At 38.6% G+C, this 17815-nt stretch overlaps 1 long non-coding RNA gene across 1 annotated transcript in view; it reads right to left on the bottom strand.

The window, feature by feature from the left end:
- Positions 1–12832: 12832 nt before the first annotated feature.
- The window catches only part of LOC126811278 (uncharacterized), a 33174-nt gene continuing 28191 nt past the window's right edge, over positions 12833–17815 (bottom strand). The window contains exons 4-6 of the long non-coding RNA XR_007675502.2: positions 14671–14798; positions 14406–14487; positions 12833–14223 (exon numbers count right to left, since the gene is read on the bottom strand). This is a non-coding gene — a long non-coding RNA (uncharacterized LOC126811278). The remainder of the gene's footprint in view (positions 14224–14405; positions 14488–14670; positions 14799–17815) is intronic.

Genomic DNA, 17815 nt, shown 5'->3' with positions numbered 1-17815 from the left:
AATGCATTAATTTCCAAAATAAGAGACGCATTGGACATATTACGGCCTATTGTGTTTATTTTCACGTCTGTTCAAGTGGATTTTTCACTGTTCTTCATATTCAATTCCAAATGGAGACTATCAGTTGACCGAAAATCTTTTTTTTTTAATTTCCTAAAACTCTTTTTTTTTAATCGGATCAAAATAGGAGTAAGGTACAAAGTCAGGGGTGGCAATGGGCGTATTGTGTCCAAATTTCATGGTTTTCGGACAATCGGTGCCGGTGTCGTGGCGAAATTCCACTTTTTTCGCACCTACTGAAGCCGTAAATGGCGGAAAAAGCCGAACGACAGGAACCGTGTGAAGAACAAACGACCTGAACGAATGCAGGTATCGCCTTGAATTTTTCGGGCACCTAGGTACCAACGTGAAAAGTTCCTCGCCGGAATTTGGTAGTCATGGTACCTTTGGTTCCAGCGTGGCGCATGCGCGAATTCAAAAGAAATTAAGGTCGATTTTGGGATTTTGGGTATATTTCGGAGTGGTTTGGTAAGTGACGGTGGATCGGGGACCCAGATGGATCTAAGATGGCGGTCATAATACAATATTATAATAACGTTGAAGAATGAGCAAATTTTCGCGACCAGGGTTGATTTGCTCTTCCCAGGCAACGTTCCGTTGGTCTGATTGCCTTCAAATTTGCACGGAATGTACCTTGGGATTCTAGCTATCACATATTAAAAATAGAAGAGTGTGGAATTCCGAGAACGTTGAAAATAAATTCGAAACCCACCCCCACCCATCAAAGTTTTTTTGCTTAAAAAATTGCCGTATTTTATCGAATTTTTGTTATTCTTGATATCTGAGCATTTTCTCCTTTTAATATGTGATAAATATCATCGCGGCGTAGCCAACCGCTAGAAATTCCAGAGATTTGTATAGTTATCCAGATGAGTCTCAGTGAAACTACAAATATGGTAATCATTGACATCGTCGTATATTGTTTCAAGTTTGTGTCTTATACTACGTGCATTTAAGTGATAGACTGATAGGTTTTCATTTGAATCGTGATTTCATGGTCCAGGATTTTTATGAACGTCTCCTGATCTTAGAACTAATAAGGCCAAAACAGTACTTAACAGATATAAATTATCAAGTTTACATAAAACTATTAGAGATATTATTTATGGAAGCCTTTATCAGAATCTCGTCTTCTCGCCGTGAGAAGTCGAGGGCGAGAACACGAGAAGACGAGAAGTCGAGGGCGAGAACACGAGAACACGAGAAGACGTGAAGTCGAGGGCGAGAACACGAGAAGACGGGAACACGAGGAAATAGGGCGAGAATACGAGGATCTCGCCCCGAGAACACGAGATTACTTTCACCTCGACTTCTCGCTCCCTCGTCACTCGACTTCTCGCTCCCTCGTGTTCTCGCCTTTGAAAAACCTCGTGTTCTCGCACTCTCGCCCTCGACTTCTCGTGTTCTCGCTCTCGTCTTCTCGCCTTTGAAAAACATCGTGTTCTCGCTCCCTCGCCTTTGAGTTAATCTCGTCCTCTCGTGTTCTCGCTCCCTCGCTTCGTCACAATCTCGACTTCTCGTCTTCTCGCCTCGGAAGTGCAGTTTATACGCATGTCCACTGACTACCGTATCGGCATTTATATTTGGACATGGATTATAATAAACGGAAATGTTTGAAGTTCTATAAAATTTAATAGTTCTAAACAATTTTTATCTCTTCTTGCACAGATAGTATTGTATTCTGTAATCGATTTTAAGTCTTCAGTCGAATCTTTCTTTGCTCTCTAACTTCAATAACCTTCATCGGTTTTTTTGATGCATGGACTTGTCAGTGCTGTAGGATGTAGAGTCTGACAAGGGACAACGTATAGTCGTTCGTATGGGATTAAAAAAGCGAGGTCCCGTGCCCGGAATAGAAATGAAGTTGGCTCTACGGTGGCCCAGACGTTTGCTTTCTAACTTTATCAAAGTTCATCGTGATTTTCTGGCGATGTCCACCCTAGGACGGAGGACCTGAGAAGGGACAACGTATAGTCGTTCGGATGGAATACAAATAACCGAGATCCCGTGTCCGGAATTTAAATGAAGTGTGAGCTACGATGACTCAGTGAGTAGGACGTTTGCTCTCTTACTTCATCAAAATTCTCCTGGATTTTTCGGTCGGGGTTTCTGCTTGTCAGTGGTTTTGTCGTTTGAATGGTATAAATAAAAAAACGAGGTTCCTTGTCCGAAATCGAAATAAAGTGGGGGCTACGGTGGCTCAGTGAGTAGGACGTTTGCTCTCTAACTTCATCAAAGTGCATCTGGATTTTTCTGGAGATGTCCTCCCTTGTCAGTTGTGTAGGGTGGAGGACGGAGGGCCTGGCAACGGATAACGTGTAGTCGTTCAGATGGGACAAAATAAAACGGGGTCCCGTGTACACATTGGCGTCTGTCATTGAGTCAAGTGGTTCGGTTTCGATTCGCCGCTTGAACGTGACAATGATTAGGATCGTCTGTCCAATCGTGTGGGTTTTCTCCGGGTTTCCCCCACTGATAAAGACCCATAAACGCAAGCAAATTATTCAAATAAAATTTTTAGTCCCGGAATGACCTGGTTTGTGCCTCTTTTTCTCTCTTTCACACTCATTGGTGTCCAGGTACAAGAACCCTTTACCGTTAGAATTCGAAATAAGAGTAGGCCCTCGTAGCACACTGCATGACGTATATTCGCTTTCATTAGCTCAGTTGGAGAAGAACAGTATGGGTTTTTGTAGCCGAATGGTTAACGCGTTCGCATTTGATCATAAGGACTGTCATTGAATCAACTGGCGGGGTATCGATTCCCCGTTTGAACGTGTCAAGGGATAGGTCGCCTGTCGAACCACGTGGGTTTTTTCCGGGTCCCGAAAGTGTGCAGTCTGCTAGTTGATTCTGTGAAATAAATAACATTTTGCCACCAAGTTGACCAAGGCTCATTTAGGTGGTTTTGATGCAGCCTGAACGTACCCTTTTGTTTGTCCCGAATCCGGGTCATGAGAACTTTGCGGTGATATCTATATCAATAAAATCAAGTTGTGTATGTATGTAGGTAGGTATGGATGTATGGATGTTCGACCATCACGCTTCGTGGCCATGAGAACTTTGCGGTGATATCTATATAAATAAAATCTAAGTGTGTATGGGTGTGTGTATGTATGTTTGTATGTATTTTCGCCCATCACGCTTCGTCGCCGCGCTCTACCACCCACTCATTATTATGTGGTATTAAATTAACCATCATCACAACATGAATGTTTTAGGCCATTGAATTCGGGTCCCAGGCGAATTGCGCTTCGTCGCCGCGCTCCACCCCCACATATCTCGTATGAAATTTAAAAGCACGACCACGTGAATGTTTTAGGCCATCAAATCTGGGCTCCAGGCGAATTTGTGCCAAGAACGAATTGGGCCTCGGGCGAATTTTGGTTCCGTGCGAATTTGAGCATTGGGCGAATATGGGCCACTGGCAAATTTTGGCTACGGGCGAACTTGGACCAAGGGCGAATTAGGCTCCGGGCGAGTTTGGGCACGTGTAAAGCCGGGTCTCCTACGAGTAATTTGATAATGCATCATAGAAAGGTAATGAACATTGATATGTTCATAACTTATTCATCCGTTAATTCGAAAACATAAACATCTTGGAGCCACCAAAGCTAGTTAAGAAGTTATTATGTGCGCAGTGAGCCTAAAATAACCCGATTTTCCCATATTTTTGGTACGTCTATGGTAATATATGTCGACAAAACAGCAAAGGAGGCTTCTGGAATTTTGCAGTCTAGTAGTTTATTCATCCCTTGATTCTGTGAAATATTAAGTATGCTGCCACCAAAGCTGGTTTGAATACTTTTTGATGCAGGTACCCTTTTCTGCGTGCTCACTTAGTCTAGTGTGCGACATTTTAGTGTGTGTACAGTTTGACTTAATGTGGTTATTTTTTGTCTAGTACTTATATTATGTATTAATGTGTTTTAAAACGTTATTTTCTAATACAAAGGTAACAATTATTATCGGTTTTTATTGACGTTCGAAATGAAAATGAAATAAAAGGGTAGGGGGTTGAACGTCCACTCTACAAATCAAGCAATTAACAGTTTTTTTAGTAGGGGTGGGGGCGGAGGACCTGAAGAAAACCCACAAAGTTGGACAGACGACCCTACTCCTTGTCACATATAAGCGGCGGATCGAAACCAGAGTCCCTCCCTCCGCGCCCCACACATCACCACGCCAATGTGTACACGGGACCTCGGTTTTTCATGCTATCCGAACAACATGCTGTCCCTATGCCTTCCGTCCTACACCACTGACAAGGGGATCCCTTGCCAGAAAAGTCCCGACTACGCACTGAGCCACAGCAGCCCCTACTTCATTTCAAATTCGGACACAGAACTTCGGTTCTTTTTTATCCCATCCTTCCTTCACAACTGGGGGGTTGGATGGCCGAATGGTTAGCACGTGCGTGATGTATCATACGGCCTGTCATCTAGTCAACTGGCATGGTTTCGAATCCCCGGTTGTACGTGACAAGGAGTAGGGTCGCCTTTCCAACCTCGTGGGTTTTCTCCGGGTCCTCCGGTTTCTTCCCACTGCTAAAGACCCCTACGCGCAAGCGAATTAATGAAATAAAATTAACCATATGTAAGTCCCGATATGACCTAGTTTGTGTCGAGTGGACGTTAAACCCCATTTCTCCCTTTCTCTCCTTTGATGAAATGAAATAGGGTTTAACGTCCTACTGTTCTGCTCCGACTGGGCTAATGAAGACGGGAATACGCCATACAGTGTGCTATGAGGAAAATTGTGCCCGGGCAGCGGCACCAAGGCCTCGGCTTATATCGAATTCAAACTTCCAATTACGTGCACGCCAATTTTTGCCTCGGTTTTTCGATCCATCCGAACAACTAGACAGCTGTCCTTGCTAAGCCCTCCGCCCTGCACCACTGACAAGGGGAAACCACATTGGAAAACCCTGATGAACTTTCTCAGCCAATGCAGGGATCGAACATGTGACCTCCAGTTTAGTAAGCCAGCGTCTTACCAACTTAGCCACCGTGGCTCCGAACTTTAATGATATTAGAGAGCAAACGTCCTACTCACTGAGCCACCCTAACTCCCACTTCATTTCGATTCCGGACAAGGGGCCTCGTTTTTTTTATGCCATCCGAACGACTATATCACCGTAAATTTTTTTCCCGTAAAATTTACGGACAAATGGCTGGCAGCTAGGTTGCCAACTAATGTACGTAAAAATTACGACACACCATAAATATATTTTTACGAACATTTAATAATTACGACCAAAGATTGGCAACCATTTGTTCGTAAATTTTACGAAAAATGTTTTATAGCAGTAAAAAACTTATGGTATGATAAGCATCAATAAGACATTTACTTAAGTTTAAAACAAGAATTTAATTATTCAAAACAAGATATAATTCCTCAAAAATGCTTTTACATGATAGTTTAAGATATAATAAAAAGACCTGAAAATATTGGAAATTGTAGATTACTGTCAGTAAGTTGAGCTAACAACTGCCTTAAAAAAAAAACCTGTCAACCACAAATCCATATTTTTAAAATATTTGATCAAGAGCAGGTTTGCTATTACAATATGGAGGTTTAGAGATTGAAAATATTCTTTGGCTGTCAAGCAGTTTGGTGGTATATTTCAACAAAAACAAAGCTCTTTACATAATTCTTCATTAATAATAATGAACATTTGTACATGGAAAAATGAAGACTTTAAAAAAAAAAGAAAAAGAATCTGTTACCCTTATTAACAATGGAAATAACTCTCCAAAATATTTGTCAAGTTCTCTTAAGAGAGGCAAACACAAATTTCCAGCAAGTAAAAAATGAACATTTCCATGGATGTATCAAATAATGGGTAGCAACAAAATACAAATGTCCAAAGGAAAGTTCATGAAAAATTTAACAATAATACAATTATCCATCCAGATTCTTGTACATGTAACATTTAGATTATAATATTTAAATAACATTCAGAATCTATTCTACAAATATAAAATCAGTGTGTTACAATAGTATTACCCTCAAATCTTTTTCTAAAATCATACCAAGGTATTATAATATTTACCTCAAATCTATTATTTAAAACATCAACTACATGAAAGTAAAACTATCACCTTATCAGTAAATTATAACAGTAAAACATGATCTAATGAAATCATGAAATTTTTTGGAGATTAACGAATTTGCATTCTAAATGTTTAAATGAACAATTTAAAATCTAACAATTATTGAACCCCAATAGTATCATGACTTTAAAACAAGAACAGCATCAATGCAGAATTCCTATTATTCTACCTTGAATGTACAGCTTGTTTTAATGATTAGCTTAATCTCTGTTTGAAAATGTATACAATTTTGCACAATAACTCTGCCTAAGTATGTACATTCCTTAATGAGAATGGCATAAATTGATTCAGTTTCCTTGATAAAAATTTAGATGGAACTCGATTACTGACAAAGTTAATGTACCAGTCCCAAAATGAAATGTATAGATGAGAGTTGCACATTTTTAATGTTTATGCAACGCAGCTGCATATTTAGAGACAAAATGAACGGAGGATAATTTTACAAATATACCATATTGTGAATGGACAAACTAAATGACCAACAGATTTTTCCATTAAAGTAAACGGACATCTTATCAAAAGTACAATAAGAAGATCAAGTTTAATTAAGAAAATTCATTACAAAAATTTTACAAATGTACCAAATTGTGGATGGACAAACTAGATGACTAACAGATATTTCCATCAAAGTAAACTGACATCTCATCAAAAGTAAAATAAGATCAAGTTTAATTAAGAAGATTCATTAAAAAGATTTCTTGCAGTGTGTTTAAAGCCTCATTTACAAAGTACCACTCATAAAAGGGCCGTGGCTCGATCCCTTATCCCCAATTTTATCCACACTATGTACTGGTTGCAACGATACATATCACAGTATTTCTTCTTGGACGTGTTTCCAGTTCTGTAAGAAATGTCAACAAAACAATGGCGACACACTGTCACATTATTAGTCACTGCTTTTCCATCTGACGTTTTTAATTCAAAATGTTCGCATGTCCGTGATTTGTGGTTCGCCGTAGGGGAATGTACTTTCAGTGGGACAAGTTTCAATGCAGAAAGCCATCCCTTTTCCTTGTCGCATGAACTACAGGGGAGTATTCTGCATGATAGTTCAGCATCGGAAGAAAACGGACAGTTAAAATATCTGTACCATGTTAACCGAACCGTGGTACGGAATTTAAAGCACCTTGACCCGAAATGTGACATCTAAACCACCGTATACCATCTCACGGTACCAGTATATTACTGCAACCATACTTCATCCATTCAAAGTTGGACGGTTCAGTAATTAGTTATATCACTTTTTGGCACACTTGAGTCTTCCTCTTTTTCATGATTTCTGTCCGTTATCTGGGTTTATTTCAAAAATGCACCTGCAAAACAAATATTCTCAATCCGGTTTTTCTCTATGGCATTCATTTCAAAAGAACACATTTTAATTAAGGAAAAGGGAGCTAAATGTGTGAGAAAATGAAGTTTCATGTCCACAAACAGGAGACTAAACATACCACACAGGAGAATACTAGCACTGTAGACTGGAATAACCAGACACCAATGACTGCCATTCAATTTGGACACTTTGCATATTTTGCCGAGCATAACTGATTAGAAATTACACTAAAAACAGAAACGACTGAATGTAAATCAGTTTATATACATTCATTTTACATTATTGCTTTGCGACCTATTTGTGTTCATTTCTAGGTGCCAAAGAATACAGATTTAGCTCCTTTACTTTTAAGTTAGGTTGAACTTCTCTGATCATATTGGTATTCGCTAAAGCAACACCCATCGTTTTATCGTGGGTTAAAACCCACGCTTTCTAATCTTCTCTCGTTACCGCATCTTGGGTTTCTGATCAGAATTTTGGACAAACCAGTGGCGACTCTGCACCTATGACAGGTAAAACCAGATTAAAATGAGATTCACCTGTTGCTAATAGGGCCCACCCCAAGGGAGAGAAATGGGGTCATTTTTTGACTAATAATATATAACATGTAGAATTTTATTTCAATAATTCACTTTAAACCGTAGGTATTTATAAACAGTGGGAAGAAAACGAAAGACCCAGAAAAAACGAACACGGTTAGTCCGGCAATTTTACTCCTTTCCACGCCACGACTCAAAGACATATATTCTGACCTAACTAAGGCCCATGTTAGACCATGAACTTTATATAATAAGCTCCATGGTTAGACCATTCATCCAACCACCCCCTCAAATTTCAAGGTACACGCAGAGGGCAGGAAGTGTTGGTTTTCACTGACAATGTCGTTGATGCGCTCAATTCCCAAAATTATTATCTTCAATCTTGTAATTTTTCTTTTACTTTTACCTTTGAAAAAATTTCAGTAACCCAGAGAAAGGCTGGGTAGGCTACTCAATAGATGACAGGAATGACACTCAAAGATGCAATAAGATGTGCCTAAAAAAATTAGTAAAATAAAAAATTAAAGATCTTATTATCCAGACATTGACAATTCCCTCAATATAAATTCTTAATGCTTATTAACAATGATGGTTTTCAGTGGTAGTCTATAGATACTAAGATAAAGATAGACATGAAGCCCATAAATGTTAGCCCTTCATATAGTTCATATATTTATTTCTATCAATGAGTTTGAATGGGTTATGTCACCCGAGTAGCCTCAACTAGAACTGAAGCATCCAAAAACAATGCTAAAAAATATTAGGCCTAGTAGTAGCACTAGCAGTGTGTCCATTTGTCAAACATCAGTTACCTCGTACAATCTGTATCAAACAAAGATGTGTGCCTACTATATAAACATTACTTACCTAAAACTGCAATGTTGGGTATTGACTGTAGTGTTCAACCATAGAACTATATCATCTATGGTTCAACTATTGTGCTCGATGCAGAGGGATTCCTCTTTGCCTCTATAACTAACGGTATTGGCAGTAATGGCGCCCAGGAAGACCGATGACGTCACTCTAATTTAAGCACCCGTATGCAGTGCCGGACTGGTGGGCCGAAGGTCCACCTGTCAGGTCATTGACTAAGGCCCACACAAGTACGCGCCGAAGGGGGTCTCAGGGGGTTCTCCCCCCCAGGAAAATTTTGAAAATTGACAACCGCAAACCCATTTTCCAAGCATTTCAGACCAAAGCAGATAACAATGAGATAACAGAATGACCTAAGAACACTATCATTAGATGAATTTGAGAATTCTAGTACACTTCTTTTTTTGTGTTGTTTGTCAGTCATTTCTTTCCTATCTTTTCTTTCTCCTGTCCTGTGTCCTGTCCTCTACTTCCTTTTTTCTTTTCTCCCCGCCTCTCCTTTTCTCTTTTTTCTTTATAGGCTTAGGCCCACTTTTTTATTGAGCTTAGGCCGACCTGTCACGGACAGGTGGACAGGTGGGCCCAGTCCGGCACTGCCCGTATATCATATTTACGGAAGAAATTTCGACTTCTCAAATATTTACAGACTTGTGTCTGTTATCAGGATAACAGAACTGCGCTGTAGGCGTTTTACAGAAACAATACAATTGTAAAAATTACAGAATGTACGTGGTCCCTTGCCAGGGCTTTCCTCCTACTCCACTGAAGTGAAGTAAGAGTGCAAACGTCCCACTCACTGACCCACCGTAGCTCCTACTTCATTTAGATTCCAGACATGGGAGCTCGGTTATTTTTATTCCATCCGAACGATATGTTGTCTCTTGCCAGACGCTTCGTCCTACACCACTGACAAGGGTGGACATAGCCAGAAAAATCACGATGAACTTTGATGAAGTTAGAGAGCAAACGTGCTACTCACTGAGCCACCGTAGCCCTCACTTTATTCGATTTCGGACAAGGAATCTCGTTTTTTATTTATACCATTCGAACGACTATACTACTGACAAGCCGGAGCCACGACCGAAAAATGAGAACTTTGATAAAGTAGCAAACGTCCTACTCACTGAGCCATTGTAGCTCACACTTCATTTAGATTCCGGACACGGGATCTCGGTTATTTGTATTCCCGAACGCTATACGTTGTCCCTTCTCAGGCCCTCCGTCCTAGGGTGGACATCGCCAGAAAAATCACGACGAACTTTGATGAAGTTAGAGAGCAAACGTCCTACTCACTGGGCCACCGTAGAACCAACTTCATTTTGATTACAGGTACGGGACCCCGTTTTTTTAAATCCCATTCGAACGACTATGCGTTGTCCCTTGTCAGACTTTACATCCTACAACACTGACAAGACCACGCATCAAAAAACCCGATGAAGGTTGATGAAGTTAGAGGGCAAAGAAAGATTCGACGGAAGACTTTTAAAATCGATTCCAGAATACAATACTATCTGTGCAAGAAAAGATTAAAATTGTTTAGGACTATTAAATTTTCAAGAACTTCATACATTTCCGTATATTATAATTCATGTCCAAATAGAAATTCCGATACGGTAGTCAGTGGACATGCGTATAAACTGCACTTCCGAGGCGAGAACACGAGAAGACGAGAAGTCGAGATTGTGACGAAGCGAGGGAGCGAGAACACGAGAAGACGAGATTAAGTCAAAGGCGAGGGAGCGGGGGAGCGAGAACACGAGGTTTTTCAAAGGCGAGAAGACGAGAAGACGAGAAGTCGAGGGCGAGAAGTCGAGGGTGAGAAGACAAGAGGGCGAGAAGACAAGAAGACGAGAAGTCGAAGACGAGAAGTCGAGGGCGAGAGTGCGAGAACACGAGGTTTTTCAAAGGCGAGAACAAGAGGGAGCGAGAACAAGAGGGACGAGGGAGCGAGAAGTCGAGGTGAAAGTAATCTCGTGTTCTCAGGGCGAGATCCTCGTATTCTCGCCCTATTTCCTCGTGTTCTCGTCTTCTCGTGTTCTCGCCCTCGACTTCTCGTCTTCTCGCCCTCGACTTCTCTCGGCGAGAAGACGAGATTCTGAAATGGCCGCAATAGGCTTCCATAATTATTCGACATTGCAATTTCTCAGATGCCTCGTTCTTTATTGTGTTGTAAATGTCAACTATTACAATAGCGATGAAAATATAATGAGTGTTGCACTTGCCCCAGTATTGCACGAGGGGAGTGAGAAATCATCAAACAGTTAGATCTTAAATATTTAGTGGTTAGTTTTGGTGGATATAGAGACAGGAGAACATGATGTAAATAAATAGTAAACAAATAAAACATATATACAGACAAAAAAAGAAGTCGAGGGCGAGAAGTCGAGGGTGAGAAGACAAGAGGGCGAGAAGACAAGAAGACGAGAAGTCGAAGACGAGAAGTCGAGGGCGAGAGTGCGAGAACACGAGGTTTTTCAAAGGCGAGAACAAGAGGGAGCGAGAACAAGAGGGACGAGGGAGCGAGAAGTCGAGGTGAAAGTAATCTCGTGTTCTCAGGGCGAGATCCTCGTATTCTCGCCCTATTTCCTCGTGTTCTCGTCTTCTCGTGTTCTCGCCCTCGACTTCTCGTCTTCTCGCCCTCGACTTCTCTCGGCGAGAAGACGAGATTCTGAAATGGCCGCAATAGGCTTCCATAATTATTCGACATTGCAATTTCTCAGATGCCTCGTTCTTTATTGTGTTGTAAATGTCAACTATTACAATAGCGATGAAAATATAATGAGTGTTGCACTTGCCCCAGTATTGCACGAGGGGAGTGAGAAATCATCAAACAGTTAGATCTTAAATATTTAGTGGTTAGTTTTGGTGGATATAGAGACAGGAGAACATGATGTAAATAAATAGTAAACAAATAAAACATATATACAGACAAAAAAAGAAGGCTGGGGCTATTTGCCACATGTGGTAAGACAATCCGGAGACTATTTACCACATGTGGCAAGTCTCCGTACCGCAATTACAAACCGATTTCAATGAAATTTCGACCACTTCCGGTTAGCGGTTTCGGAGATGTCAGGTTACCACACATTTCATGTGGCACGGCTGCAGAACGCAATTACCAACCGATTTCAATGAAACTTGCAAATTATAATCACTTTAATAATTTCTCAGAGTAGCCAAAGTTTCGGCCACTTCCGGTTAGCGGTTTCCGAGATGTCAGGTTACCACACATTTCATGTGGCACGACTACAGACCACAATTATCAAATAACGCTGATCCCAAAAAATACTGGGACTGAGATCAAGACACCAGTACTACATTGTTTAGTTATATATCTTATTATAGTCAAAAAGTTTTATCATTATTATATTTAAGCTCCAATTCGTGTATGCCATTTTTAATATTTAAAAATCACCATTGACCGATACAAACCTATGATTTGTAACGTTCGTTTATAGGCCTATTGTTAAACTTAGTTCACAGTGTAGTTATTACCATACAGCAGTATGAACTGTGTTTAGTGAAGCAGGTGTAGTACGATGCACAATTGCTGGAAATAGTGAACATAAACCATTAATTGTTATAAATAATCTGCCGCTTAAAAGGGAATATCCCAAATAACAATTGAAAAAAAAACCCAACCGTAGCCCCATACACTCAACTGAAACCTGCACTTGAAACTGTCTCTGTAAGAATAATTGTGTAAGTTAACACCAGACTATATGTTACTGTATACTTATCCAAGATGTTTCACGTCATTTGCTAAAATATTCAACTGAATAAAAAGGCCATTAACCCATTCAAGATCATTTGAAAGTTAATACAATATGGGCGTTAAAATTGCATATACCCAGATATGGTGTTATTTTTAGGCCCTCAATAATTATTTGGGACTACCCCTTCAAAAGCTTATTACAACTGAATCAGGAAACTAAAGTTATTATCACAATATTTTTAAAACATAATTTAAGGTTTAATTTTCTTATCTATGTCAGATACATCTTCAATTCTACATTTTATATTGTTAATTGTTTCTACAAACAATTTTCCATTTGTTAGCCATGCACTTTTCACACTGTGATGTCGTTTGGCCTCTTCTAGCAGACGAATATTTGTTTTAGTCATATCATCTACAATGCTATTAAAGAATTTTTAAATTTTTTCCGTGCTATGATGACTTTGCTTTTATCAGTGCTTCTTAGCAGCCTAACAATTATGCCTCTCTCGGTTTCTGCCTGGTCTCACCCATGAAAGAAGTGTTGTATGAGGAGAGAGAGAGAGAGAGAAATGGGGTTTAACGTCCACTCGACACAAACTAGGTCATTTCGGGACTAACATAATATGGTTTTATTTTATTTCAATAATTCGCTTGCGCATAGGGGTCTTTAGCAGTGGGAGGAAACCGGAGGACCCGGAGAAAACCCACGAGGTTGGACAGGCGACCCTACTCCTTGTCACGTACAACCGGGGATTCGAAACCACGCCAGTCGACTCAATGACATACTTTATGATACAGCGCGCGCACGCTAACCATTCAGCCATCCAACCCCCCGTTGTATGAGGAACCAACCCTATGTGCGGCATCGATAATGATTTCAGATTGAATATCCAGTTTATCTTTAAATAGTCTAGTTACGACAGACACACAGTTTTCACCCTCATGTTCTTCTATACCAAAAATTCTCAAATGAGATTTTCGACTATATTGTTCAAGATGATTTAGTTTTAATTGTAAGTTTTTTATTTCAGAATCGTTGACTTTTAACAAAGCCTCGGTGTTTTTTATTCTATCGTCAAAATGATCAAATTCCAGACTTACAGTTTCATTTGCAAGCTCAATATTTGCCACTCTGTCACCCAGTTCATCAAACCTCTCGCCTATAAGTTTATTTAGATTGGTTTCAATTTTCTCGACAGCCTCTTGCACTGCTTTGGAAACAATTTCATTAAGTTGTTGATGATTAACAAATATACTATCTGACGTACCTAAAATGATTATTTTCTCTGTACTTGAAGTATTTAATTTCGCCCTTGATTTCACTGGCGTGTCTTGGCTTGATGCAGAGGATCCACTTGTAGCGGGATCAATGGACGACGGACTATCCACCTTTCCAGGTTGTGGGTTGAGCCAAACGAGACAAAACAAGAACACAGCTATACAGTTTATTTACAATACACACAGGAACAAAACAGGAAATTATTTACAATAGAGCAAGTAGAAGAGCACTGAAATAAATGAAATGAAATGAAATGGGTTTTAACGTCCTACTGTTCTGCTCCTATACTGGGCTAATGAAGACGGGCACTGAAATAACAAAATGACTAAATTAGCAAATATATATAAAGGATATAGCTTAGATATAGCTTCTAATAACCAGTTATATAGTATAGAGATATATTGCCTATTACAGGTAATAAGAATGGAGCATTTAGAATTATTATACATAAATAACATATAACAAAATGGGAAACTAACTAAACACATACCCTGATAAGGGTGCTCTTATTATTCGAGGAAATAGAAAACTAATATTGTGGAAACCATATATCATATGAAAAGAGCGAAACACTAAAAGATAAAACAAACATCAAATTAGACATACAATTTTATAATATAAGGTTTTACTTATTTAGACTGAATTTACATGTATTATTTTATTTGTAAATTATATCAGAATAAAACAGTATTTAAATTAGAAAGGAATTGTCTTTTATTATATTGTCAAGTCAAGTTAAACAAATATAAACCTACCTGAGTTAGTGAATTCAGAAAATGATGCATCCAAGATGGAGATGTAAGAAAAAGTGACTAAAGGTCAAACAAGATGTTAGGACAGTATCTAAGTAACGGATTACTACTCACTCCAAATAAGGTGGAAACTACAGGTGACATAGAAAAGCAAGATTACCAGCTATATGAAGTGTCTAGTTGAACAAGACTATTAAAGAACTGAGTTAACTGACTAAATAAACTAAAACCATACACAGGATGAAAGAGGCTACTTCTTAATACTAAATATATAACAACTGACAACCAAATATACACTACTACACTATCCCCCCAGCACAAGAAGTGGCGTCCCGACACGAACAACCCTAAACAGCCTACGGTACACCATAATAAAAACAACAGTATACATATATAATACAAAAATAATGAACCAATCCACATAACCAAAATCATAATCCATAAACAAAACCAAGTCGTCATCAAGTAAAACTGTAAGCAACTGATAATGGAATTTATAATCTAACTAATAATGCAGAAATTAAAAAAAATCGTTATCAAAATACCAGTAGATACAACTAATATAAATCAAAGCCAAACAGTATTCTCTAAAACCCAAGCATCAGATTTCATCCAAGAAGGTGGTTTACGTTGTCGTTTAGAAGCTATAACTGGTTGTGAAATATCACCAGAGGAAATATCAGGATCAGGTGGAGAAATTGAATCATCAGAATTATCAGTAACAGTAATATTAGGAACGCTCATATCAGGAATATCTGGAACAGTAATATCCGGAACAGAAATATCAGGTAACACGTTGCTAACACAAACAGAATAACCGGATGAAATATTAACATTTGAATTATTATCATTATCATTCGTGTAAGGTTGAGAAATGGGAAAATCAGGAATACTAACATCAGGTGAAGAACGAACACGTGGAAGTGGAACATTTAATCGTGGGGCAGGAATAGATCGACCCGAAGAACTTATCGGAAGTAGAAGATATCTGTGTAGAGTACGCCTTAATGAAGTGTCAGCCTTCTGAACTACAAAAACTGGAATTTCAACATCTGGTTGTGAAATAACAATCATTCTCCCATTTATCTGCAAGTTTATTTTTACCTCTGATATGTACATTACGAACTAACACAACATCACCAACATGTAGATTAGCACCTCGAGTTTTCACATCATAATAAAGTTTCTGCTTCTGCTGAGCTTTCTGAATATTTTCTGTAGCAATACTGTTCACGGCTTTAAATTTATCTGAAAGTTCAGAAGTAAACTGTGTATAGGAACTACGTATCTCCAAAAATTATATCAACAGATAACTTAGGATTTCTACCAAACATCAAATACAAAGGTGAAAAGGAAGTTGATTCATGTCTAGTGGAATTATAAATAAAAACTAAATAAGGAACGTGATCTTTCCATCTACCTTCCTGTTCTTCAGTAAGAGAACCTAGCATATTTAAAAGTGTTCTGTTGAAGCGTTCACATAAACCGTTACCCATTGGATGATATGGAGTAGTACGTGATTTGTGTATACCTAAAATACTGCAGACTTCTTTGATAATATTGGACTAAAAATTTCGACCTTGATCAAAATGAAGTTTTTCAGGAATTCCATATGGTAGAAAGAAATTATGAATTAATGCCCTGGCGGTGGTTTTAGCAGTCTGGTTTTTAGTTGGAACAGCAACAGAAAATTTTGTGATGTGGTCAGTAATAATTAAAATGTTTCCAATACCACCCTTAGAAGGCTCTAAACTCAAAAAATCTGTACAAACAAGCTGTAATGGTTCCGAAGTTTGAATACTGACTAAAGGAGCTCTAATATTCTGCTGAGGACACTTTCGGCGAATGCATTGAAGGCCAGAAGAAGCGTGATTTGACCAAGTCCAATGTGCGATCACGACCCATGTGACCCATCTTGTCATGAAGTAATGATAATACAAGTTGCCGAAGAGAAACAGGTAAAACAATTTGAAACACAGTATCAGATGAGGGTGAAGGTAAGTATTTCCTATATAAAATATGATCTTTTACAATTAAATTTTCCCAATGACGTAATATAACTCGTGAGTCTTTATCAATATAAAACAAAAATGGATCAGACGGCTTACAACCAGTTTTCACAAAATGAATGATATTCCGTATTCCCAAACAGTCTTGCTGAGCTTTTAAAATCTTAGAATTGTCAATTAATTTAGTATTAATTACATCCTGATTAAAAGAAAAAGTTTCAACTTTACTATGCTCAACGTCGGTGAAATTAGTTATAGCAGCTAACTAACTTTCAGATAAATTTAAAGCCGTGAACAGTATTGCTACAGAAAATATTCAGAAAGCGCAGCAGAAGCAGAAACTTTATTATGATGTGAAAACTCGAGGTGCTAATCTACATGTTGGTGATGTTGTGTTAGTTCGTAATGTACATATCAGAGGTAAAAATAAACTTGCAGATAAATGGGAGAATGATTGTTATTTCACAACCAGATGTTGAAATTCCAGTTTTTGTAGTTCAGAAGGCTGACACTTCATTAAGGCGTACTCTACACAGATATCTTGTACTTCCGATAAGTTCTTCGGGTCGATCTATTCCTGCCCCACGATTAAATGTTCCACTTCCACGTGTTCGTTCTTCACCTGATGTTAGTATTCCTGATTTTCCCATTTCTCAACCTTACACGAATGATAATGATAATAATTCAAATGTTAATATTTCATCCGGTTATTCTGTTTGTGTTACCAACGTGTTACCTGATATTTCTGTTCCGGATATTACTGTTCCAGATATTCCTGTTCCAGATATTCCTGATATGAGCGTTCCTAATATTACTGTTACTGATAATTCTGATGATTCAATTTCTCCACCTGATCCTGATATTTCCTCTGGTGATATTTCACAACCAGTTATAGCTTCTAAACGACAACGTAAATCACCTTCTTGGATGAAATCTGATGCTTGGGTTTTAGAGAATACTGTTTGGCTTTGATTTATATTAATTGTATCTACTGGTATTTTGATAACGATTTTTTTTTATTTCTGCATTATTAGTTTGATTATAAATTCCATTATCAGTTGCTTACAGTTTTACTTGATGACGACTTGGTTTTGTTTATGGATTATGATTTTGGTTATGTGGATTGGTTCATTATTTTT

The sequence above is a fragment of the Patella vulgata genome, chromosome 2 (genome assembly GCF_932274485.2).
Source record: "Patella vulgata chromosome 2, xgPatVulg1.2, whole genome shotgun sequence".
Lineage (NCBI taxonomy): Eukaryota > Metazoa > Mollusca > Gastropoda > Patellidae > Patella > Patella vulgata.
This window is presented reverse-complemented; position numbering and strand designations above follow the sequence as displayed.